This window comes from Narcine bancroftii, chromosome 5 (genome assembly GCF_036971445.1).
Source record: "Narcine bancroftii isolate sNarBan1 chromosome 5, sNarBan1.hap1, whole genome shotgun sequence".
Classification (NCBI taxonomy): Eukaryota; Metazoa; Chordata; class Chondrichthyes; order Torpediniformes; family Narcinidae; genus Narcine; species Narcine bancroftii.
In genome coordinates, this window is record NC_091473.1 from 212076649 (window position 1) to 212102090 (window position 25442).

Consider the following 25442-nt stretch of genomic DNA (forward strand, 5'->3'; position numbering starts at 1 on the left):
GAGGAGATTAAAGATTTTACCTTGGTGAAACAGCGTCTTATTAGTGCCCCAGTTTTGGCTTTACCCGACCTAAATAAGCCATTTGACCTATATACCAATGTGAAAGACGGTGTGGCCATGGGAGTATTAACGCAAGAGAGGGCAGGCTTTAGACAACCAGTTGCCTTTCTGTCAAAAATTTTAGATCCTGTTTGTTGTGGTTGGCCAGAATGTGTGCAAGCAATTGCAGCCACTGCTATTTTAGTCGAAGAAGGACGAAAGATTACGTTTGGTGCCCCGATGTTAGTTTATACCCCTCACACAGTCCGCACCATTCTCTTACAATGTGCCGGAAGGTGGCTTACTGATTCTAGAATTTTAACATATGAAGCGATTCTCATGGATAGGGATGATTTGACACTGATTATGAAGAAAGAACAGAATCCAGCCGCCTTCTTGGTTTCTCCAGATTCTGATACTGTCCCCAATGATCTAGAGCATGTATGTTTAGAAGTGATAGATTTACAGAAAAAAATTAGAGATGATTTAAGTGATGAACCTTTACGGGAGGGTGAAAGATGATTTATTGATGGATCTTCCCGCTGCATTGACGCCATTCGTTATAGCGGGTATAGTATAGTGGATGGGAATGAAGGGAGTTGTGATTGAAGCCAGTCGGCTTCCCGGTCATTGGTCGGCACAATCCTGTGAATTATATGCCCTCTGCAGAGTTCTCCAGGGTTTAGCGGGAAAGGTGGGCACAATCTATACCGACTCAAAGTATGCTTTTGGTGTCGTGCACACCTTTGGAAAGAGCGGGGAATGATAACTGGGAAAGGACAAAAGTTGATCCATGAAAACTTAATTGTTCAATCCTTAGATGCTCTTATGTTACCTGAGGAGACAGCTGTAGTTCATGTACGGGGCCGTCAAATTATTGACAGTCCTGAAGCACAGGGGAACAGACGGGCAGATGAAGCTGTCAAACAGGCTGCACTCACAGAAAAAATAGACATGAAGCTGTAACTCCCCACCCCACGAGGTTCAAAATACTCCCAACTTTTCACGGGAAGAGGAGGTTTATATGAAAGACCAGGGAATGCGTCAAACTGCCGATGGGTTGTGGTGGACGGCAGAGGGACGCCAAGTACTGAACAAAGCCTTGGCTCGTCAGATTATTGATCAGCTCCACCAGCAGACACATTGGGGTACACAGGCACTTGTTGATGCTTTTGTATGGACTTTTAATTGCTCGGGAATATACACCATAGCCAAGCTAAGTATACTATAACGTCATCTGCAAATAAACTGATTTTATATTCCTTGTCTTTTATTATTATCCCTTTTATTTTATTTTCTGTTCTTATCAGTTCTGCTAGTGGTTCTATGGCTAACGCGAACAATAAGGGCGATAGTGGGCATCCCTGCCTTGTTGATCTGCTTAAGTTAAATGGTTTTGATATATATCCATTTACTGTCACTTTCGCCAATGGCCCCTTATATAATGCTTTAATCCAATTAATATACTTCTCTGGTAAACTGAATTTTTGCAATACTTTGAATAAATAATTCCATTCTACTCTGTCAAAGGCCTTCTCTGAGTCTAAAGCAACTGCTACTGTTGGCGCTTTACTTGTGGAAGAGCGATTGATGACAACGGTCACAATGGTCAGGCGGTTGAATGTCTTGTTGGTGACTGTAGGTGGATACACACAGCCCTTATAGCAGTTGGACTCGTTACTTTAGCCATCATGATACTTCCCTGCCTAATGTCTTGTGTGCAGTGTTTAATTCAACGGGCCCTTCGTCAGATCACTGTATGTTTCCCAAACTCCGTCTGATGATGCTGAGATTACAGTTCATTTGCTGACTCGCTGGGAAAAAGACCAAGTTTCCAGTTGAGAATTTACTAAGCGTAGCTAAAAAAAAGTGGGGATTTTGAGAGATAATAGAATATAGGAAGTAAAGTTAGTATGAATGATATAAAGAATAATAGACTAGACTAGTGGAAGATAAGTAAGTGCTGAGTAGGGATGAATTCCGATAAGAGTGCAAGGAAGGGTTATGCAAGTATAATAGAAAGATAGAAAGAATTAGCAAATTCTGCATGTCCTGGGGGTTGAGATGTGTGAATAAGAACAAAGGCAGATTCATGAATAAGGACAAAGACATGATGGGACCCAGACAGGATACCCCTTGGTCTTTCAAGTTTTAACTGCACATAGGCAGACAAAATTACCAAATGCCAAACCAATCCAGGAGGCAGAAGAATGTTAGGGGGTGGGGGGGGAGGGTACCTCTACACTGAAATGAACTGTATAAAAGTTGGGTGAGCCCCAGTATGTGTGTAAATTCCCAGGGTAAGGGGAAGCACCCAACTTTGCACTGTTGTACAATAAATGTTCTTTGTTCTCAATTTTTGTCTCGAGCGAAATCTGTGAAGGTACTTCTGTTTCTCACAAACATATACAATACAATAAAACCTTAACCCTATTTTCACACAAAGGAAAATAAACAAAAAAAAAATGCTTCATCTATTAAACACTGAATCTAGTTGTTTTGTCTTCTTATCATTTTCATTCTCATTTTCGGGGATGGAGGTCATAGGCAACCTCTCTGTTCTATTCCATGTATGGTTCCCAAATTCGTTCAAACATTGTGACTTTATTTTTTAAATTATATGTTATTTTTTCCAGTGGAATACATTTAATCATTTCCATGTACCATTGCTGTATTCTCATGCTCTCTTCCATTTTCCAAGTTGATATTATACATTTTTTTGCTGTCGCTAAGGCTAACGTAATGAATTTTTTTGCACTTTATCCAAATTGAGGCCTAATTCTCTAATTCTTATGTTACTTAAAAGAAATATCTCTGTTTTTTTAGGTATGTTATTTTTTGTAATTTTATTATCTGATTTAATTCTTCCCAAAACGTATTTACTTTCGTACATGCCCAAGTTGCATGAAATGTTCCCATTTCCTTCTTACAACGAAAACACCTATCTGATAATGTTAATCCCATTTTTTTAATTTTTGAGGAGTGATAATGGAATGGAAGATTTAAACTGTGTCTTTTACTGCAAGGCTGAGAACTTGTTTGGAATCAGCAGACATAATCTAAATTGCACAATGAGCCCAGGATGCATATTTAGTAAACCAACCATGGGGCCCAGGATGCATATTTAGTAAACCAACCATGGGGCCCAGGATGCAGTTGAATAGGAAGACATTATCTAATTTACACTTATGAGGCCCAGAGCAGTTTACATTTGTTGGTCGCAGACTGTCAGGAGACCTTGAAGATAATTAAACCATTTGTTCAAAGAGATAGGATTTGAGGAAAACAACTTTTAGGTAATATAAGCCCTGGTCCCACTGCTGAAGAGAGAGACTCTGGAAGAGGTGGCTACATCTCTCTGCAAGAAGAGGAACTTCAAGAGTCCAGCTAATGTCCCAGTCGAGGGAGGTAGAGAAGCTGCTACCGGTGCCCCGACAACCTACTACAAGTGTACAGTCGTTGCCTCGCTTTGGCAGTTGGGACCAGTCCAGGCGTTGATAAGTATAATTGGGAAGGGCTTGCATATTGTAGTGTGAATTCAGCTTTAGATTTAGTAATAAAGACTTGTATAAACTGAACGGCTCTCGGTGTGTGTGTCTATTTTCGAACACTGTGACCAATCTAAAACAAACAAAGTGAGAGGTACAAGTTTACCCAAGACACCTGTGTAACCAATTATACTGTATCATGCATAACCTTGTGTTTATTGTATTCTTCATAGTTCCAGAACATCACTTTTCCCATACTTCATTTTTTTATCTTTATGTTTAGATCCTTTTCCCACTTCTGCTTAGGTTTTTAGTTTATTTCATTTTCCTTATCTTGCAGCTTAATGTACATGTTGGTTATAAATCTTTTGATTATCAGTGTGTCTGTAATCACATATTCAAAGCTGCTTCCATATAACCATATAACCATTTACGGAGCGTAAACAGGCCATGTTGGCCTTTCGAGTCCGCACCGGTTCACTGATTTTGTGCGCCCTCTTCAGACATTGGTCCCGGTAGATCTTCATTGAATAACGATGGACGAATTCCTTCCTTCAGGTAATCTCAAGCTGCTTCCCAATTTATCCTTTAAATACACTTTCAACTGATGATATGCAAACATTGTACCATGAATTATTGCATATTTGTACTTCAACTGTTCAAATGTTAGCAAATTATTTCTCAAAAAAAAGTTTTCTATTGATTCCTTTTCTCTCCCATTCTCTAAAGGAAAGGTTGTCTATTGTAAGAGGGATTAGTGGGTTTTGCGTCATAGTAATTTTGGTATTTAATAATTTGTTTTTTTTCCTTTCTTAGTGGACCTTCTTCCATATATTAAGTAAATGATGTAGTACTGGTGAGTTTTTATATTGCATCAGCTTTTTATCCCACTTATGAAGTATATTTTCCGGTACCTTTTCCCCTACTTTACCTAGCTCTATCTTAATCCAGTCTGTTTTTTCCCTTGTCTGGTAAAAATCTGATAAATACCTCAATTGTGCAGCTATAATAATTTCTAAAATTTGGTAAATATAAACCACCTTGATTTTACCTCTCTGTTAATTTATCTACTCCCTTTCCACAAAAATGTTCTTATTATTCTCTTTAGTTCCTTAAATAATTTTTCTGTTAAATGAATCGGTAATGTTTGAAATAAGTATTGTATCCTTGGGAACATGTTCATTTTAATGAACATCAACATTAGCGGTAATTCTTTCCATTGTTCTAAGTCTTCCTGCAATTTCTTTATTAGGGGCTGATCATTTAGTTTGTACAAGTGGCTTAAGTTATTATGTAACCTGATCCCCAGGTATCGGATTGCTTGTGTTTGCCATTTAAATGGTGATTCTTTTTTAAAATTCTGTATAGTCTGCATTACTCATTGGCATCACTTCACTTTTAATTGCATTGATCTTGTACCCTGATATTTATCCATATTCCTTCAATTTCTTGTAATTCTTTTACTGATACCGCTGTCATCTACAAATAAACTGATTTTATACACCTTCTCCTTTATTTTTATCCCTTTTATTTTATTTTCTATTCTTATCAGTTCTGCCAAAGGTTCTATTGCTAAGGTGAACAGCGAGGGGGATAATGGACATCCCTGTCTAGTTGATCTACTTAATTTAAAGTGACTCAATACATATCCATTTACTGTTACCTTCGCCATTGGTCCATTGTACAATGCTTTAATCCAATTTATATATTTTTCTGGTAGATTGACCATGACGCTTCTCAGGGATATATTAAAGATGCTAGCTGAGCCGCACATCCCCTGAGCACTCTGCTGGGAATGTTATCCACACCTGCAGCTTTCCGTGGGTTGACCTTGCCTAACACTCTTCTCATATCAGCCACTGCAAAGCACAGCATTTGATCATTTGGAGGAGAGGTGGTCTTCACCGCCACATCATTTTTTTTTTGCCCCAGTGCATCTGGGAGGGAGGCATCACCAGCACAGGCAGAGGGTGTAATCTTGTGGTTGGTGATGTCTTGGATCCCATTCCACGTGCATCGCGTGTCCTTGCTGTCCAGGAAGTGACTGTGAATGTGCTGGGCCTGTGTACTCTTTGCTCCCCTGATGGCCTTAGATAGCTTGGCTCTTACTATAGACACTGCCTTACTTTTCCTGCACTATTATTTTTACTTTTTTATTGCAATGAATTTTGATTCTGCTTCAAGAGATCAGGAATAAAGGAATAAAGTCACTTCATGGGCTCGTGGGATTCGCCGCGCCACCTTGTGGTCGTCTGTTGTACGTACAGGTCAGGGTGAGAATTAATCGGATTGGTCAGTCGCGCTCACGTGTTAGGGCAGCCATGTTGGAACATTGCAATGCTGTTTGCGTAAGGAAGACTTTGCTTGTAAGTTCGTTTATTTTGCTAAATTCTGTGTATATGTAGGTACATGAATTTACATAACAGTTTCTGTTTGTTGCAGCTGATCATCTGTGTAATTATGACAGTATTTGTTGTTAATTGTTTTGTAGGAGCCACTTGCTTCAACATTGGAGCAGATTTTCATTTATTCACGTTACAATTTGCAGTTAAAAAGACCGAGACCCGGACAGTTGCTCAGAACAGGGACTTGCAGTAAAAAGAGGCAACTTTACTGTATTTGGTTGGGGTGGTGTGTGGAATTGGACATTAAGTCGGGGACAGTCTATTGGAGTGGGGAATTGGACAGGGAATCAGGGGACAGTCTATTGTGGGGTGAGGAATTGAACAGGGACACAGGGGACAGTCTATTGGGGGTGGGGAATTGGACAGCGAGTCAGGGGACAGTCTATTGGGGGTGGGAAATTGGACAGTGAGTCAGGGGGAATTCTATTGGGGGGTTGGGGGAATTGGACAGGGAGTCAGGGGGCAGTCTATTGGGGGTTGGGAGAATTCGACAGGGAGTCAGGGAACAGTTTATTGGGGGTTGGGGAATTGGATAACGAGTCAGGGGACAGTCTATGGGGGGGTACTGGACAGCAAGTCAGGGGACAGTCTATTGGGGGTGGGGAATTGGACTGAGTTGGGGACTCAGTCTGTGGGGGTGTGGAATTGGACAGTGATTCAGGAGACAGTCTATGGGGGGAGTTGGGGAATTGGACAATGAGTTAGGGGACTCAGTCTATTGGGTGGATTGGGGTGGGGAATTGGACAGTGAGTCAGGGGCCTCAATCTATTGTGTGGTGGGGAATTGGGCAGCAAGTCGGGACACATTCTACTTGGGGAATATTCAGAGTGGTTATAACTGGCCACTGAGTTCATAACGTTTGGTGCAGTGTAGTTCTTAGATTAAAGAGGAGAAAGTACAGATCTGGATACAGAGAAGAAAAAGTGTGTGATGTGGATAGAGAACACAGAGATGAAGTGTAGCGCTGACTAAGTTGGGGTGGAAACTATTTTTTACAAAAAACCAACAAAACAACTGCTCCCCACCCACCCCTCTTCCCCCATCTTTCACAGTATAAATCCACACTCCATCTGTCTTTTTTGTAATTAACTTAACATTCCACATAAATAAAGTCCTTCACTGTTTCTTGTTCTATTGAATTCAATCCCATTCAGATCCAAGAAGGGGGCTGTCTTCCACACAAAAAAAGATAAAAATCTTGCTTGTGCTGATAAATAATATTTCTTAAAGTCAGGAAGTCCTCCCAATTTTTCCAATGAAATTCTTGGTGTTTTATTATTCGATAGGAATTGGCTTATGTAATTATTCAATAATTTAAAGAAATGTTTAGGTAGTACAATAGGCACTGATTGAAAAAGAGACTGTAATCTTGGCATCACATTCATTTTGATACAATTTACTTTTCCCATTAGAATAATCGGCAGGTCTTTCTATTTTTGTAAATATTTCTCTTTTTTTCTAAAAGGAGTGTAAGTTCTGTAAATTATTATGTCATTATTCCTAAATATTTGATTCCATCTATCTTCCATTTAAATCTACTACCTTTTTGATATCTTTCATAATCAAAATTTTTCAATGGCATTATCTCACTCATTCATATTTATTTTATAACCTGATATTCTTCCATATTTTTCTAATATCGTTTGTAATTTAATTGAGGATTCAGCTGGGTCAGACATGTATAATTGCATGTCATCAGCAAATAAACTAATTTTATGTTCTTCCTGTCCAAGATTGAAGCCTTAATATCCAAATCTCTTCTTATAATCTCTGCCAGTGGTTCAATAGCTAAGATTAAAAAATGCCAGGGACAGAGGACATCGTTGTCTACTGATCTCAAGGGAAAAACTGCTGACATCTAATTGTTAGTTATAATTTTGACTTGTGGTTTATGATAGAGTGTTCTTATCCAGTTTATAAATTTTCTGCCTATACCAAATTTTTCCAATGTTTTAAATAAGAAAGACCATTCGAATTGATCAAATGCTTTTTCTGAATCTAAAGAGATAGTTATGCTTGGACTCAACTTTGATTTTGCCATATGTATGATGTTAAATAGTCTACTTAAGACTATTTGAAGAGTCTTTTCCTTCAACAAATCTCACCTGATCTGTATGTATTGATTTCGGTAGATATCGGGCCAGTCTATAAGCTAATGCTTTGCCAATATGTTATAATCAGTTTTGAGCAGTGATATAGGTCTAGAAAATGAAGTTTTAAATGGGTCTCTACCTTTCTTCAGTAGCACTGTAATTATAGCAGTTGAGAAAGATTCCGGGAGGGTCTGGGTCTCCACTGCCCAGTCCATTATATGCATCATAAGAGATATCAATAAATCTTTAAATTGTTTGTAGAACTTGGGAGAAAACTCATCTTACCCCCGGTAAGATGAACAAATACTCACGGCTTTCTCAAGTTCTTGTGGAAAAGGCACATAAATCAATTTGTTCTCTATCTTCAAATTTTGGAAGTTCAACATTTGTTAAAAATTCATCTGTCTATTTATTTTCATCTCCTAATAGTTCTGATTTATATAGTTTTGTATAATATTGCCAAAATTATTTCTTTCTGATTATATGTTATAATATTGGCCTCTTTTTATTGTATTTATTGTTCTAGATGACTCCTCTGCTTTTAACTGCCAAGATAAAACTTTTTGTGCTCAACCCCCCAATTCATAATATTTTTTGTTTCGTTTTTAATATATTTTTTCAATTCTGTACTTTTGTAATTATATTTCATTTTTAAAAAATTCTCTAACAGTGTATATTTTACTTGTGACCTTATTCTCTGATATTTTTCCAATTTCGTTATATCTTTCTCTAATCCATCTAGTTCTATAGCATATTCTCTCAAGGTATTTTGTATAAGAAATAATTTGTTCTTTTAGATAAGTTTTAAGTGTATCCCATATTAAAAAGCTATTATCAGTAGAAGAAAAATTAGTTTCACAGAATAGTTCTATCTGTCTCTTAATAAACTCACTGTAAGTCCTTCCTTTTCAACAATGTGGAATTGAGACGCCATCTATACACACTTTCTTGTTTTTTCCATTATTGCAATAGATAAAGTTTATGGTGAATGATCTAATAGAAGTTTTGCCAAATATTCAGTTTTTACCACTCTACTTTTTAAGTGAGCAGACATTAAAAACAAATCAATCCTTGTATGTGAATCATGTACCCATGAGTAGAATGAGTAGTCTCTTTCTTCAGGGTTAAACTGCCTCCATATATCAATCAACTTTAAATCCTTCATAAATGATAGTGTCATTTTTGCAGCTTTTGCCCTTGTCACTGTTCTGGCTGATTTATCCAGTATTGGATCGAGACAGAAATTGAAATCTCCCCGCCGAGCAAATTTGTTGATAAAGATAGTTGTTCCAAATGGGGAAAAAAATGGAAAGAAAAGCACAAGAAAGAAAGGATTGGTCCATGATAGCAGGAAAATTCTCCATGGGATCCCAACCCCATCTCTGGCTGACCAATGTTGCTTGAGGGGAGCAATTTTGAACAGAGTAATGATGACTGTATTGCCCGATCTCTACGATGCCCCCTCATGGTTTCCCTGCTGTATCTCTTCTGCTGCTTTCCCTGATTCTGTATCCTTTGGGTTCACTGTCACATTCTCCTGTTCCTTCATGAGAGGGGGAAAGAGAGAGAGGGAGGGAAAGAGAGAGGGAGGGAAAGAGAGAGAGAGGGAAAGAGAGGGAGGGAAAGAGAGAGGGAGGGAAAGAGAGAGGGAGGGAAAGAGAGAGGGAGGGAAAGAGAGAGGGAGGGAAAGAGAGAGGGAGGGAAAGAGAGAGGGAGGGAAAGAGAGAGGGAGGGAAAGAGAGAGGGAGGGAAAGAGAGAGGGAGGGAAAGAGAGAGGGAGGGAAAGAGAGAGGGAGGGAAAGAGAGAGAGGGAGGGAAAGAGAGAGAGGGAGGGAAAGAGAGAGAGGGAGGGAAAGAGAGAGGGAGGGAAAGAGAGAGGGAGGGAAAGAGAGAGAGGGAGGGAAAGAGAGAGAGGGAGGGAAAGAGAGAGAGGGAGGGAAAGAGAGAGAGGGAGGGAAAGAGAGAGAGGGAGGGAAAGAGAGAGAGGGAGGGAAAGAGAGAGAGGGAGGGAAAGAGAGAGAGGGAGGGAAAGAGAGAGAGGGAGGGAAAGAGAGAGAGGGAGGGAAAGAGAGAGAGGGAGGGAAAGAGAGAGAGGGAGGGAAAGAGAGAGAGGGAGGGAAAGAGAGAGAGGGAGGGAAAGAGAGAGAGGGAGGGAAAGAGAGAGAGGGAGGGAAAGAGAGGGAGGGAGGGAAAGAGAGGGAGGGAGGGAAAGAGAGAGGGAGGGAGGGAAAAAGAGAGGGAGGGAGGGAAAAAGAGAGGGAGGGAGGGAAAAAGAGAGGGAGGGAGGGAAAAAGAGAGGGAGGGAGGGAAAAAGAGAGGGAGGGAGGGAAAAAGAGAGGGAGGGAGGGAAAAAGAGAGGGAGGGAGGGAAAAAGAGAGGGAGGGAGGGAAAAAGAGAGGGAGGGAGGGAAAAAGAGGGAGGGAGGGAAAAAGAGAAAAGGTGGAATAGAGAGAAAGGGAGGGAAAGAGAGAGGGGGTAAAGAGAGAGGGGGTAAAGAGAGAGGGGGAGGGGAAGAGAGAGGAGGGAAAGAGAGGGGGAGGGAAAGAGGGGGAGAGAGAGGGGAGGGGGAGGGGAGAGAGGGAGAGGGAGAAGAGAGTGGGAGAGAGGGAGGGGAGAGAGGGGGGAGGGAGAGAGAGAGAGGGGGAGGGAGAGAGAGAGAGGGGGAGGGACAGAGAGAGGGGGAGGGACAGAGAGAGGGGGAGGGACAGAGAGAGGGGGAGGGACAGAGAGAGGGGGAGGGACAGAGAGAGGGGGAGGGACAGAGAGAGGGGGAGGGACAGAGAGAGGGGGAGGGACAGAGAGAGGGGGAGGGACAGAGAGAGGGGGAGGGACAGAGAGAGGGGGAGGGACAGAGAGAGGGGGAGGGACAGAGAGAGGGGGAGGGACAGAGAGAGGGGGAGGGACAGAGGGAGGGGGAGGGACAGAGGGAGGGGGAGGGACAGAGGGAGGGGGAGGGACAGAGGGAGGGAGGGAGACAGAGGGGGAGAGAGAGAGAGGGAGGGGGGGGAAGGGAAAGCGCGAGCAAGGGAGCGACGGGGAAGGGGGAGGAGAGAAAAAGAGAGGTTTCTGATCTCATCACAAAAGCCCAGCCACACATTCACCAGGTCAGAGGTCACCACCACAGTCACCTCAGCTTCAATGCACAAAATCCTGGAGCAAGTCAGGTCGGGCAGCATCCATGGAAGGCAATAGACGGCAGGAACCCCACACTCAGAACAGCAGGGAAAGAGGGCAGAAGGCCAAATAATAGTCTGGAGAGCAAGATGGGGAGGAGGAATGGCTACAAGGAAAATCCCCATCAACACAACAATCCTTAAAACTGTGACCTCTGAAACATCAACCCTTTGGCCCACGTGTCTGAACTGAACAGGATGCCCAAGTTAAACTAAACTGCTGCCCCCACATGATCCACCTCCCTCTCTGTTCATGGGTCTGTCAAGAACCAACTACACCAGGCACTCACCGCTCTGGGTAAAATATTAGCCCTGACTTTTTCCCTTAACCTTCCTCCCTCTCCCTCACTTAAACACACACATGTGACACTTTAACCAGAGAGGAAAAATGCTGACAGTCCATGATGAGCTCTCTTGCGCTCGCTCTCTCTTTCCTCATGTAAACTCACTGGTGTCCACACAGATCTGAGTGCTGAGTCAACTCCTTCTCGTATTTACGTGAATGGTCTCTATGCAGTGAATTCTCCAGTGGTCCTGCACAGAGGAGTACTGGCGAATCCCTTCCCTCACTTGCTGCAAGAGAACGTCTCTCCTTAGTGTGAATCTGTTGGTGTACACGCAGACCAGAGGGTTGAGAGAAACCCTTCCCGTGCAGTGAGAGGTTACTCCCACGTGTGAACTCTCTGGTGCATCAACAGGGCGGAGGACAGAGTGAATCCGATCTCACATGGGGAGCAGGTGAATGGTTTCTCCCCAGTGTGAACCCACTGCTGTGCCTGCAGGACGGAGGCTTGAGTGAACCCCTTCCCGCATTGGGAGCAGGTGAACGGTTTCTCCCCAGTGTCGATCTCTCGTGTTGTAGTGCAAGGATCGAGAGAACCCCTTCCCACACGGATAACATTTAAAATGTCTCTCTCCGGAGTGATTGTTGTGGTGCTGCTGGAGGACTGGGTGAACCCCTTCCCACACACGTGGCAGGTGAACAGACCGTGCTCCACCAGGTCCTTGGAGGTTTGAAAGCTCTTCCCACAGTCAGAGCAGATGAATGAGCTGCCTGTAGTGGGGAAACATTGGTGTTGCAGCAGTGCCTCAGAACTGATGAATCCCTACCCACACTCGGAGCAGGGGAACGAACGGTCTCTCCCCAGTGTGAGCATGGTCATACATTTCCAGCAAGTCCAAACAATCTCTGCCTCTTCTTTTGATGTCACATTGGAAGGTTGTTGTGGGGATACAGTTTACATGCGTGATCTTGAGGCTCATTGGACAGAGTGGTTTCTGGACTGTTAAGGATTCTGCATAATAATGAGGTCATCAGCTTCCTTGTGCATTTTGCTTAAAAACCTGAAATAATTTGTGTGCCCTTTCTTAGATCGTATCGTTTTTGCTAAACATTTCTAAAACTGACCCAATTAAACAGTAATTTAGTTTGTTTCCTCTCCTCCTTTCCATCAAAATCTATCCCGCCTGTTTCTCTGTGCTAAATTTCATCTACCTGTCGGGTGATCCCCTTCACAGTTCAGGACACTTCCATGGTTTGTCGTGTTGTCCAGGGTGTGTTGTCCTGGAACATTGGCTGCAGAGAATGTCTATCTCCCTCTCACTCCACCATCTTCTCTTCACAGGGTTAAGAAAGTGGTGTGTTTCCAGACAGGAAGCTTCAGACAAGCCACATTGTGGTCTGAACTCTGACTGGATTCCTCAGGACTAGTATCAGCCAGCTTTATTGGTGGATTAGGAGCGCGGGGATCACCGCACGGAGAATTCCTTAATTTAATTGAGTGCATGAATTAGACTTTGGCCATCATGGAGGGTCAGGTGACCAGTGATACAGTAGATAAAACACCCCAAAGTGAAGCGTGGAGTGAGGCGGGCAGGGCTTTCTGTGGACTTGCTGGTAACACATCCCTGCGCATACACTGGGGAGAGACCGTTCCCGTGTTCTGAGTGTGGGGAGGGATTCGCCAGCTCTGACCCACTGTTGCAACACTAGTGTGTCCCTGTCAGAAATAAAACTTCTCACACATGAGTCTCTTTAAAACTGATGACACGACAAGCTTTATTTACAAGTCTGCAGAGTTGGACTCAACTGGCTTCTCACCAGTTAAGCCCCGATACATACAGTGCATTGATTTTTATACCCTTGTTGTTTGCCCTTCCCCTTCTTATTAATACTGTTTTAATTGGTTAGTATTGCAAAAGCATTCTAAGTACAACTGCATTTTTAATTATCACGTTCGTTACGTACGCTGCGAACTCTACATACACTAAATTCTGTTTCTCACCCTTCTTATCAATCTTTTGTCTCCTGCATGTCTCTCACTATGACCATGAAAAGATATGTTTAAAAAAACATATCCAGCTGAACTTTTTGTCCTTGGCTGCTAGTAAGCTCCCTGTCCGTTCTGGCGTCCCTTTTTATGATTAATCATCACATTTTAACTTAAGCCATTTTAACCTAAATTCTCTATCTCTAACAATCCACCCCTTTCTCTCTTTAAAATGTGTGTATTATATATATATATATATATATGGGGATATTTGGATGGACTTGAACTAAGTCCGGCTGTCTTAAAGGGGCAGGCCTTTTGAGTGTGGAGTGGAATTTCTTATTGGAACAGTACGCTGGTGTATGCAAAACCAGAGTCCATCAGGGCATGGTGGGTCTGAGTCACCCTTCCAACCGTTAAGAGGGAAAGGAGTGGTATTAGGAATCTGTATATAATGACCCATATTATTTCCTTCTTTTTCCACACAAGGGGTATATGGATGTTGGGTGGTATTTTCTGCCCAGCATTTCTCAGGAACTGAGGTATGGGAAATAAAATTACCCTCCTTTCTTCCCCAAGTGCGGTCCTGAAACAGGATCACTGTGTCTCTGCATTTCTTACATTTCACACCTGATAAAGACATAGGCAAACTAAGAAAAATCAAAGAACATAACAATAACATTGTGAATCAAGTCTTTCTGCGAAATCGCAAGGTAAGAGGTTTTTCTCCAGGAACACAAGTCCAATCTGAGTTCGTATCAGGGTCCTGAGGCGCCTCTACAGGTCCCTTAAATCTGGATGCGTGTGTCCACCCCTTCTCTCTTGTTCGTGCTGCAGCCTCTGTAGTTAAGAGAACTTGGTATGGACCTTCCCACTGAGGCTGGAGTTTTTCAGTTTTCCAGGTCTTGATGAGAATCCAGTCTCCTGGTTCCACTTTGTGTAAAGAAAAGTCTAGAGGCGGTGTTTGTGCCAATAGTCCTCTCTTTCGTAAATCTGTAAGAGAGCGTGACAGTGCCTGTAAATAGTTCCTAACAAATGTATCCCCTTCCCCCAAGGTGGGACACCCCTCAACTGTACTCCAGAAGGGAAGCCCAAACATCATTTCATAAGGGGACAACCCTACATCTTTTCGTGGGGCAGTACGAATTCTCAATAAAGCCAGGGGCAGACACTTTATCCAAGGCATTTTAGTTTCCACCATTAATTTTGTCAATTGCATTTTTAGGGTTCCATTCATACGTTCAACCCTCCCTGAGCTTTGTGGATGCCAAGGGGTATGCGATTTCCAAGAGACCTGTAATGCATTACAAATCAATTGCTGGATTTTTGAACAAAAATGTGGACCCCTGTCTGAGTCTATAGAATCCATTATACCATATCTGGGGATTATCTGCTCTAGGAGGAGGCGAGCTACTGTAGAGGCTGTAGCATTTACTGTTGGGAAGGCTTCCACCCATCGGGTAAAGTGATCTATTACCACGAACAGATACTTCCATCTTTGGACTTGAGGTAACTCTGTGAAGTCGATCTGGATACTTTGAAAAGGGCGTATGGCTAATGGTTGACCTCCCATGGTCCCTGTCCTCATTATCTTCTTATTTATTTTTGTGCATAGGTGACAGTTCTGCACCTCCTGTTGGGCCAAGGTGTAGATTCCCTTACACACATATTCTCGAAGCACTGTGTCACATAAGGCTTGGGTGCCCCAGTGGCTCTGATGATGCAGGTGTTTTAAAATATTGCGAGTTATTTCTTTATTTAGAACCATTCTTCCATCTGGTGTCTTCCATGTTCCATCAGGCAGCTGGCTTGCACCCAGCTGAGCCATGTCCTTTTCTTCCTTAGCAGTGAAAATGGGAGCCTTCTTTATGCCTTGTCTTATTGGGATTAAGGTCAGCAAACGGACTTCTTGTTGCATGGTTGCCCTTTTGGCTTCTTCATCAGCCAGTCTGTTTCCAATTGCTGTCGGGGTATCTCCCCTCTGATGGCCTGGTATGTAGACCACTGCTATTTCCTGGGGTAATGTCAAGGCTTCTAAAGTCAGAGTAATCATCTGTTCGTGTGCCAATTCCTTTCCTCTTGATGTAATTAGACCACGCTCCTTCCAGATCTTACCAAAGGTATGCACTACCCCGTATGCGTATTTGGAATCTGTGTAAATCGTTCCAATTTTCTTTGCCAGTATTCTGAGGGCTCTCTGCAAGGCATATAGTTCACAGGACTGCGCTGACCAGCTTCCGGGTAGTCTCGTGGATTCTACTACTTTCCAAGTATTTCCTTCTTTTATAGCATACCCACTTCTTCTCATTCCGTCAACACATCTGGCGGAGCCGTCAATGTAGAATTCATATCCTTCTCCCAGAGGAGTATCGCAAAGGTCTTCTCGGGTCGTGGTCTGAAGATCCGTCAACTCGACACAGTCGTGCTCCACCTCTCTCTCTGTTTCACTGCCGTATAAAAACTGAGCTGGGTTGCAGCTATTAATCTTTGCAAACTGTAGATCTTCTCCGACTATTAAAATGGTTTCATACTTTAATATGCGAGAATCAGTCAGCCATCGATGGGCAGTTTGTCAGCCCATCATGACACTGGGTCCATCATTTTGGAAAGGAAAGCCACTGGGTGTCGCTGACCGCCTTTTTCCTGTGTTAAAACTCCCACAGCTGTTCCTTGGTTATGAGTGACAAATAGCTGGAAGGGCTGTTTTAAAGAGGGCAGAGTGAGTACCGGGGCTCGTGTCAGGCGATGCTTCAAGTCCTCAAACCATCCCTCCTCCTCCTGGGTCCATTTCAATGGATATTCATTTTCATTTGTCAGCTTTTCATACATAAACTTCACCAACGCTGAGTAGTCCTCTATCCATAACCTACAGTAACCTAAGAGTCCCAGGAATTGTCTTATTTCCTTCTTATTACGGGGTATCGGCATTCTAGTGATTCCCGCAATCCGTTCAGGGGTAATCCATTTCTGTCCTTTACTTATCTGGTGTCCCAGATATACTACAGTTCTCTCAACGAACTGTAACTTGTTCCTGGACACCCGTAGACCCTTTTTCCCCAGATAATTCAAGAGTCTAATTGTATCTCCCCTCATTTCTTGTTCCTTGGGTCCTGATAATAGTAAATCGTCCACATACTGCATTAGTTGGGAATCATCAGATTGTGGATAGTCCGCCAGGATTTGTTCTAGCATTTGTCCAAACAGGTTCGGAGATTCAGTGAACCCTTGGGGCAATACAGTCCACCGAAGCTGTCTCCGTCTACCTGTCCATGGATTTTCCCATTCAAATGCGAACATATCTCTACTTTCCTCTTCTAATGGACACGTCCAGAAGGCATCCTTCAAGTCGATAACACTAAACCACTCATGGTCTGGGGTAATCCGACTCATAATAGTATAGGGATTAGGCACCACTGGGTGGCGGGTCTGAACAATAGCATTCAAACTTCTTAGATCCTGAACTAGGCGATAGGATCCATCTGACTTTTTCACTGGGAGTATAGGGGTGTTATAAGGTGACATGCATTCTTCTAATAGTCCGTCTCGTATTAGAGTCTCAATTACCGGCTGTAGCCCTTTTCTCCCTTCCAAAGAAATAGGATACTGACGTTTCCTTACCGGCTGATGACCTGGTATTAATGTGACATGTAAAGGTGGGATGTCCAGACCTCCTCGATTTCCCTCCTTATACCAGACTCTCTCGTCAATCTGCCGTTCATCCTCTTTCTTTAGAGCACAGAGGTGGACTCGCACTTCTCCGTCCACAGGGAGAGCACCCAAACCTAGGAGAGCCTGTAAGTCCCTTCCTAGGAGGTTAAATCCAGCCGACGGTAACAACAAGAGGTCTTGTACCCCTTCTCTTTCTTCCAGTTTCACTGTTACTTGGGGAATTATTGATACCATTCTGGGAGCCCCTTCTATCCCAGAAATTTTTAAATTACTTTTTACAGGTTCAATCCCGATTGGCACAGTTATTACACTACTTCGTTCCGCTCCTGTGTCCACCATAAACACCACCTCTTCTCCCTTGGGACCAATTTTTAGTTTTACCAGGGGTTCCCTCTTATACTTGGTCCCCAACATTTGGAACCCCTGACCCCCCTAATCTTCTTCCATAAGTTCGAGGGCACGCAATTCCCTCTTGTATCGGGGGCATTCCCTCTTAAAGTGTCCTTCCTCATTGCAGTAATAGCACTTAACGAACCTCCGGGGTCTTCCCTCTCTTGGATATCTTGGATTGTTTAGAGGAAGGTTTTGTTTTCTTTCCCCTCTGGATTCGGCATTCATCTGTCGGATAGTCTGTACCATAACCTTTGTCGCCCTCTTTTGATCTTCTTCTTCTCTCTGCACATATACTTTTTGCGCCTTTTTTAACAGGTCGCTTAGGGGTTTTTCGCTCCAGTCCTCCTCCTTTTCTAGTTTCTTTCTAATGTCCTGCCATGATTTGGAAACAAATTCAATTTGAATAAGCTGTTCACCCATTGGTGTACTAGGGTCCACGCCCGCATACTGTTGGACATTCTTTCTCACCCTCTCCAAGAAATCAGTAGGGGACTCGTCTTTCTCCTGGTGGTTCCCAAATGCCTTGGTGAAATTGTGACCCTTTGGCACAGCCTCCCGTATCCCTTTAATTGTCCACTCTCTATATTGTCTCATACTTGCCAATCCCTCGGGTGTTCGTTTGTCCCACCTGGGTTCATTTAAGGGATATTTTTGTTCATGGGGTCTGGGGTCCCCAGGTTGTTCATATTCCCACATGAGGAGGGCAGCCCGTCGAATCATCTGCCTCTCCTGGGGTGAGAATAATGTTCCCATTATTGCCTGCATCTCTTCCCACGTATATGTGTTTGGTCCCAGGAATTGGTCGAGCTGTTCGGCCAGTCCTATAGGATCTTCCAATAACTTTTTCATTTCTTTCTTAAATCCCCGCACCTCTGTACTAGTTAGGGGAACATTCACATATCCTGTTCCCCCTCCCGGTCCTCCCATAGGAACTTCCCTCAGGGGATTTAGGCTTACTGAAAACTTTGATGGTCCTGGACCAGTCTGGGATTTTGTCCAGGGTCGGTTTACCGGTGGAAGTTTAGGGTCCGACTCCCTTAATTCATTCTTTTTTTCCCGGCCCCTTTCGGGGCAATCAGATTCATCACCTTTCCCCTCCGGTAATGAGCTTTCCTCGGGCGCAGTAGGCACCGGGGGAATATAAGGAGGGGGAAGGTTGTCCAGAGGTTCCCACTTCTTTTCTCCCGCTACCCTCAATTTAAAACATTTTGTTAAGGATCCTGGCCAGGGAACCCAACAAAATGCATACGCTGACTCTTCTTGATTCACCTTTGGTCTCGAATTTACATATATGTTTAATGCTTGTCTAACCCAATCCTCATCAGATCCAAATTTCGGCCACCAGACCGAGGAACCTTTAATAGGTTGTTTCGACCAAAGGAGACAATATTGAACCATCTTTTTCTTGTTTTTGTCTTGATATCTTTTACTATCCCAATTTTCAAACATTCTCCCCAAAGGGCTGTCAAGGGGAACTCCCAGGAATTGTCCTGAATTTTCAGACGAGCCCTTAGATTTTGATCCTCCCATTTTCCCACCTAGATCCGTTTATCGTTGCTGAGGACCCTCTCGTTCTGGACCCTACTCCCTTCTTCTCAGACGCCTCGTCGGAGGTACTGTCCCTCCTTCGGTTACCGCTGAGGTTTCCCTGGGGTCGACCCCTCTCTTCTCGGCACTTCGTCGGAGGTGCTGTCCCTCCTTCGGTTACCGCCGAGGTTTCCCTGGGGTCTATCCTAGAGTCCCACGACAGGGTCCTCACGCCACGACAAAAGCTCTATACCTGATCTATTACGTTAGGTTTTTTTTATCCAAACAGGTGTATCCCGTTACACCTGTTACCCAATCCCCACACCACAATCGTAAGTCGTCACTTACCGGTGTCTTCCCGGGGATTGAACCGTCACCCTTCTCCTCTCCGTCTTGTCGTGTCACCAGTTTTAAAGAGACACATGTGTGAGAAGTTTTATTTCTGTCAGTCCCCACTAGGGGGAGCCCATTCCCCTGCTCTGGCTGTAGGAAGAGCTTCCAAACCTCCAAGGACCTGGAGGAGCACGGGTCTGTTCCCCCTGCGGAGAGTCCGTTCACCTGCCACGTGTGTGGGAAGGGGTTCGCCCAGTCCTCCAGCCTCCTGCGACACCAGATCATTCACTCTGGAGAGGGAGCCTTTAAATGCTGTGTGTGTGGGAAGGGATTCTCTCAGTTCTTCAACTTGCAGAGAATTCACACTGGGGAGACAATAGTGTTTTTTTTTAAATTTTTTTTATTTTTCACACTATAAACCATATAGATCAAGATACATACATTTTCCTTCTTAAATATATACAGTGTCGTTTTCTGCCCCCCCTTCTCTCCTCCCTCCCTACCTCCCCTCCCATTTATTTAAAGTTCAGAAAATAAGATACATTAAACCTGTCAAACAATGTTGTCACTCAATAAAAATAAACAAGAAATTCCACTGAGTCAGTTCTTTTCATTCTTTTCTCCTTCTGTCATTTTAGGTGGTAGATGTCCACGGTAGGTTTTCTCTATTATGTTTCATGTATGGCTCCCATATTTGTTCAAATATTGTAATGTTATTTCTTAAATTATATGTTATTTTTTCTAATGGAATACATTTATTCATTTCTATATACCATTGTTGTATTCTCAAGTTATCTTCTAATTTCCAGGCTGACATAATACATTTTTTTGCTACAGCTAGGGGTATCATAACAAATCTTTTTTGTGCACCATCCAAATCGAGTCCAAATTCTTTGTTTTTTATGTTACTTAGGAGGAAGATCTCTGGGTTTTTTTGGTATATTGCTTTTTGTGATTTTATTTAATATCTGGTTTAGATCTTCCCAAAATTTTTTCACTTTCTCACGTGTCCAAATTGCATGAATTGTTGTTCCCATTTCCTTTTTACAGCGAAAACATCTGTCAGATACTGTTGGGTCCCATTTATTTAACTTTTGAGGTGTAATGTATAGCCTGTGTATCCAGTTATATTGTATCATACGTAACCTCGTATTTATTGTATTTCTCATAGCTCCTGAGCATAACTTCTCCCATGTTTCCTTCTTTATGTTTAGATCTTGTTCCCATTTTTGTTTAGTTTTACCATTGGTTTCCTCATTCTCCTTTTCTTGTAGTTTAATATACATGTTTGTTACAAATTTTTTGATTATCATTGTGTCTGTAATCACATATTCAAAATTACTTCCCTCTGGTAACCTCAGGCTGCTTCCCAATTTGTCCTTCAAGTAGGATTTCAGTTGGTAGTATGCCAACACTGTATCTTGAGTTATATTATGTTTATCCTTCATTTGTTCAAAGGATAATAATTTATTTCCCGAAAAACAATTTTCTATTCTTTTGATCCCTTTTCTCTCCCATTCTCTGAAGGAAAGGTTATCTATTGTGAAAGGGATTAGCTGATTTTGCGTCAGTATTAGTTTTGGTAGTTGGTCATTTGTTTTATTCCTTTCTACATGAATCTTCTTCCAAATATTGAGCAGATGATGTAATACAGGAGAATTCCTACGTTGTACCAATTTTTCATCCCATTTATATAATATATATTCAGGTATCTTCTCCCCTATTTTATCTAGTTCAAATCTAGTCCAATCTGGCTTTTCCCTTGTTTGATAAAAATCTGATAGGTATCTTAATTGTGCGGCTCTATAATATTTTTTAAAGTTTGGCAGTTGTAAGCCTCCTTGTTTATACCATTCTGTTAATTTATCTAGTGCTATCCTCGGTTTCCCCCCTTTCCATAAAAATTTCCTTATTATTTTCTTTAACTCCTTGAAGAATTTCTCTGTCAAGTGTATTGGCAATGCCTGAAATAGGTATTGTATCCTTGGGAAAATGTTCATTTTAATACAGTTTATCCTTCCTATTAGTGTTGGTGGTAAGTCTTTCCAATGCTCTAAGTCGTCTTGTAATTTTTTCATTAGTGGACAATAATTGAGTTTATATAGATGGCCGAGGTTTTTATTTATTTGTATACCTAGGTATCACATTGCTTGCGTTTGCCATCTGAATGGTGATTCTTTCTTAAATTTTGAAAAATCTGCATTATTCATTGGTATTGCTTCACTTTTATTTGCGTTAATCTTGTACCCCGACACTTCTCCATATTCCTTCAATTTCATATATAATTCTTTTATTCATATTTCTGGTTCTGCTAAGTATACTATAACGTCATCTGCAAATAAACTGATTTTATATTCCTTGTCTTTTATTATTATCCCTTTTATTTTATTTTCTGTTCTTATCAGTTCTGCTAGTGGTTCTATGGCTAACGCGAACAATAAGGGCGATAGTGGGCATCCCTGCCTTGTTGATCTGCTTAAGTTAAATGGTTTTGATATATATCCATTTACTGTCACTTTCGCCAATGGCCCCTTATATAATGCTTTAATCCAATTAATATATTTCTCTGGTAAGTTGAATTTTTGTAGTACTTTGAATAAATAATTCCATTCTACTCTGTCAAAGGCCTTCTCTGCGTCTAAAGCAACCGCTACTGTTGGAGCTTTATTTCCTTCTACTGCATGAATTAAGTTAATAAATTTACAAATATTGTCTGTTGTTCGTCTTTTTTTAATACATCCAGTTTGGTCTAGATTTACTATTTTTGGTACATAGTCGGCTAATCTGTTTGCTAATAGTTTAGCTATTATCTTATAATCTGTGTTAAGTAAAGATATTGGTCTGTATGGATCTTTCCCTGTCTTTGGTATTACTGTAATTATTGCTGTTTTGCATGAATCTGGTAAGCTTTGTGTTTTATCAGTCTGGTTGATTACTTCCAGGAGGGGAGGAATTAATAAATCTTTAAATGTTTTATAGAATTCTATTGGGAATCCATCCTCTCCTGGTGTTTTATTATTCGGTAGTTTTTTTTATTATCTCTTGTATTTCTACTATTTCAAATGGTTCTGTTAATTTATTTTGTTCCTCTGTTTGTAATTTCAGTAGTTCAATTTTAGTTAAAAATTCATCTATTTTGTCTTCTTTCCCTTCATTTTCAGTTTGATATAATTGTTAATAGAATTCTCTGAAGTTTTCATTAATCTCCATTGGATTATATGTGATTTGCTTGTCTTTTTTCCTTAATGCCAATACCATTCTCTAAGTTTGTTCTGTCTTAAGCTGCCACGCTAGAATTTTGTGTGTTTTTTCTCCTAGTTCATAATATTTCTGTTTTGTCTTCATTATGTCTTCTCCACCTTATATGTTTGTAGTGTTTCATATTTTATTTTTTTATCTGCCAATTCTCTTCTTTTAGTTGTGTCTTCCTTCATTGCTAATTCTTTTTCTATATTTGCTATTTCCCTTTCCAACTGCTCTGTTTCCTGATTGTAGTCCTTCTTCATCTTGGTTACATAACTTATTATTTGCCCTCTGATGAACACTTTCATTGCGTCCCATAGTATAAACTTATCTTTCACTGATTCCGTATTTATTTCAAAGTACATTTTAATTTGTCGTTCAATTCATTCTCTAAAATCTTGCCTTTTAAGTAGCATGGAGTTTAATCTCCATCTATACATTCTTGGAGGGATGTCCTCTAACTCTATTGTCAATATCAGGGGTGAGTGGTCCGATAATATTCTAGCTTTATATTCTGTTTTTCTTACTCTGTCTTGCATACGAGCTGATAACAGGAATAGGTCTATTCTTGAGTATGTTTTAAGTCTACCCGAATAATATGAATATTCCTTTTCCTTTGGGGGTTGTTTCCTCCATATATCCAAAAGTTGCATTTCTTGCATCGATTTAATTATAAATTTGGTTACTTTGTTCTTTCTGTTAATTTTTTTCCCAGTTTTATGCATGTTTGAATCCAAATTAAGGTTGAAATCCCCTCCTATTAGTATGTTCCCTTGCGTGTCTTCTATCTTCAAAAAATTATCTTGCATAAATTTTTGATCTTCTTCGTTAGGTAAATATACATTGAGTAAATTCCAAAACTCCGAATATATCTGACATTTTATCATTATATATCTCCCTGCTGGATCTATTATTTCCTCTTCTATTTTGATTGGTACATTTTTACTGATTAATATAGCTACTCCTCTAGCTTTTGAATTATATGACGCTGCTGTTACATGTCCTATCCAATCTCTCTTTAATTTCTTGTGCTCCACTTCAGTTAAGTGTGTTTCTTGTACGAATGCTATATCAATTTTTTCTTTTTTCAGTAAATTTAGCAGTTTCTTCCTTTTGATTTGGTTATGTATTCCATTAATATTTAAAGTCATATAGTTCAACATAGCCATTTCATACTTTGTTTATCTTTCCTTTCCGTTTCCTCATCATCACCTTTCCTTCTTATCCATTTCTGCTTTCTTTTTTTGAACACTTTATAAGACAACATTTCTAAAACATAAAACATTTCCCTTATTCTCCTATCTAAATTTCCTTTAACCGCACTATCCCCTCCCCTTCCTGAGTTGCCCTTTGTCCCTTGTCAGGCAACCACATCTCCCCTCTCCATTTGGATTTGCGAATTCACTCGCAAGCGTCAACTGATTTCGCCGTGACCGTAACTCTTCCCCACCCAGCACCCCCCCAGAAAAGATTTTAATTTTCCTATACAACAAAGGTCACTCTCTTAATTCCCCCTATACTTCCTTTCTTCCCTTTCTTTCCCTTCTTAGTTCTTACCTATATTCTATTTTTACATATATATATATATATATTTTATATATATACACATACACACATATACCTACATACACACATACATATAGTTTGTGGTCATTTTTGTTCTCGTTACATATCTTCCTCTTTCTGTCTGTTTTGTAGTTGTTCTGCAAATTTTAAGAATAGTCTGTTTTGCTGCCCTGGAATAACTATTTTAAGTACCGCTGGATACTTTAGCATAAATTTATATCCTTTTTTCCATAGGATCGTTTTTGCTGCATTAAACTTCTTCCTCTTCTTCAGTTCAAAATTTGTATCTGGATAGAAAAAAAATTTTTGACCTTTGTATTCCAGTGGTTTTTTGTCTTCTCTTATTTTCCTCATTGCTTTCTCCAATATATTTTCTCGTTGTATATCTTAAGAATTTTACTAGAATGGATCTTGGTTTTTGTTGTGATTGTGGTTTAGGGGCTAATGTTCTGTGTGCCCTTTCTATTTCCATTTCTTCCTGTAATTCTGGTCTTCCTAGGACCCTGGGGATCTATTCTTTTATAAATTCTCTCATATTCTTGCCTTCTTCATCTTCCTTAAGGCCCACTATCTTTATATTGTTTCTTCTATTATAATTTTCCATTATATCTATCTTCTGAGCTAACAGCTCTTGTGTCTCTTTAACTTTTTTTATCAGATTCTTCTAATTTCTTTTTTAAGTCCTCTACTTCCATTTCTACGGCTGTTTCTCGTTCTTCCACCTTGTCCACTCTTTTTCCTATATCTGACATGATCATCTCTAATCTATTCATTTTCTCTTCTGTACTTTTTACTCTTCTTTTTATTTCACTGAATTCTTGTGACTGCCATTCTTTTACTGATTCCATATATTCTTTAAAAAAATATTTATCCATCGTCTTGCCCTTCCCTTCATCTTCCATTTCTCTGTGTTCTTCCTCTTCTTCTGAGTCCATTCCAGGATCTGTGTCCTTTACCTCTGTCTCTTCTGGTTTTCTTGTTGGTTTGTTTGTTTTATTTTGTTGGGTATTTTTGGTCATCTTATTTTTATTAGAAGTGTCTTGCTGCTGGTCTTCTTCCTCTGAGTTGGTCATCTGTTGTTTCTTTGATTTCTTTTTACTCTCTTCTTTCTTGCTCTCGTTATTTTCTGTGTTTTCCTCTTGCTGCTTTGTTGTGGCTGTCAATCTCAGCTGTGGAGATCGACTCCTCAGCTGGTCCCCCCTCCCGTCAGTGTTATTTTTGTCTTGCGCGAGGAGTCGCGCA

General features: G+C 41.2%; 1 protein-coding gene across 4 annotated transcripts in view; it reads left to right on the forward strand.

Moving 5' to 3' along the window:
• LOC138764778 (zinc finger protein 235-like) overlaps window positions 1-25442 on the forward strand; it is a 48380-nt gene that overhangs the window by 3027 nt on the left and 19911 nt on the right. For 3 of the 4 annotated variants that reach the window (XM_069941047.1, XM_069941050.1, XM_069941052.1), the window contains exon 1: window positions 5735-5893. The gene's annotated coding sequence lies outside the window, so the exon portion shown is untranslated. Of the gene's footprint in view, window positions 1-4343; window positions 4384-5734; window positions 5894-25442 lie in introns of those variants that run through there. The other variant, XM_069941048.1, reaches the window with a different exon arrangement.